This window comes from Lissotriton helveticus, chromosome 12 (assembly GCF_964261635.1).
Source record: "Lissotriton helveticus chromosome 12, aLisHel1.1, whole genome shotgun sequence".
NCBI lineage: Eukaryota > Metazoa > Chordata > Amphibia > Caudata > Salamandridae > Lissotriton > Lissotriton helveticus.
This window is the reverse complement of record NC_136073.1, coordinates 130,901,056-130,902,729: the sequence shown is the minus strand read 5'-3', so window position 1 is coordinate 130,902,729 and position 1,674 is coordinate 130,901,056. Positions and strand designations below refer to the sequence as shown.

General features: G+C 41.0%; 1 non-coding gene across 1 annotated transcript; it reads left to right on the top strand.

Annotated features, from left to right (window-relative positions):
* Positions 1-565: 565 nt before the first annotated feature.
* Positions 566-647, top strand: TRNAS-AGA (transfer RNA serine (anticodon AGA)). The gene has a single exon. It is a non-coding gene; the product is annotated as a tRNA-Ser (tRNA).
* Positions 648-1,674: the final 1,027 nt, after the last annotated feature.

Genomic DNA, 1,674 nt, shown 5'->3' with positions numbered 1-1,674 from the left:
ATGTGTGATCTTTGACTTCTGGCAGTTCACAAGCAGGCAACCAGGAAACGGTTTCAGCCTATCAACCACTGAGGAGACAAAGCCTTTGTATAAGGAATGAGGAAGCAATGAACACATTCAGCCTATCACTGGAGTTCCCTGAGTGTTTCGAATTATAAATTCTCCATGTCACTGTATGTTATTGAGCCCAAGTAGCTCGCCGTGATCGTATAGTGGTTAGTACTCTGCGTTGTGGCGGCAGCAACCTCGGTTCGAATCCGAGTCACGGCATTGTGGTTGGCAATGTCACGGCAGTTGGATTTTTCTTTTACAGAATTACCAAATGTACCAGTTGTTTTTGTAAAATGTCTATTAAAAACAGATCCTTTAAAATATTTAAACGATCTAACGACAAATTATTTAAACACACATGATTATAAGATGTAGCCTTATTTTTGTTTTTAGGAGAGAATGTGCCTGCTGAAAAAAACATTATTTTTAAAAAGTGCATTGCAGGACATCAGGAATTTTCTGTGGGACACCTTGAAAACTTTCATACAGATTATTTGCACAAAACTTGCAGTCAGTTGTTGTGGCCGAGGGGTTAAGGCGATGGACTAGAAATCCATTGGGGTCCCCCCGCGCAGGTTCGAATCCTGCCAACAACGAGAAACTTTTTAACATCGGCTACACTTTCAGAAGCTAACCTTTAGAATTTCTTCCATGTCAGTTTTATAAATAGGTGGCTTATTTTGGTGTCACTATTGCCCATTCACATATTTATTATCGCTACCCCTTTCATATCTTTGCTATAACTCTCGTCCTACATTAGCGCTGGTGCAAACACTTCAAATTATTATACCCTGGCTCTCTCAGTCATACCATTCATGCACTTGAAACTTACTTTACCAATAAAAGAAGCAAATAGAAAAATAAAACAAAAGTGCTTGCTGGATTAGGCAACACACTTCATAAAACTGCATTTTCTTTTCTATTCTCCCCGTGTTACAAGCTTAACTGCTCCCTGTGTAATTTCTCTTAGCCTGCTGTCCCAGGAAGAGAATTTTATCTACAGGCTCTTTCCGTGTTTTTTTCCTAGTCTTTCTTTCCTTTTTCTTAGATTTGTAACTGTTCCTTTACGTGCTCTATTTAGGCGCCATTAATCTCATTTGAGCTCCTTGTACCTGCTGCTGTTTTCTCCACACCTCATACTGCCTTTTCCCTCTTTCTCTCTTTCTCTGAGGTTGGTGGCTACTTTCCAAAGCTTCTGATGCCCCAATGTTCCTTCATCTTGTTGTCAGACGTGAATTGGAAAAGTAACCAAATTAAAAAGCCTTTACCACTCATATATGGCAGAGGTTTATACTTTAATTGAGCTAAGAAAAGCGTGTTGTGGGGCCCCTACGAGCCATGGTGCTTGCTTCATCATAATTAGGCACGCAGTCATTAGCCACAGCTCTGATCATGGGTCACTGAGGTCAGTTTCAATAATTCCTCAAAAACCTAACCATGCAGTCCCCCCTAACTGTGTAGTTATCTTGCTTTACTGCTGTTTGTGTGATTAGCTGGGAGGAGCTCATGGCAGCATCCTCCCTATAAAAGTGTAGATGGACCGCTCCTTAACTCTTTCTTGCTTCACATACAGATGGCTTGAGGAGGTACAGGGGAGATGCAGGTCTACTAGACAGTATAGAA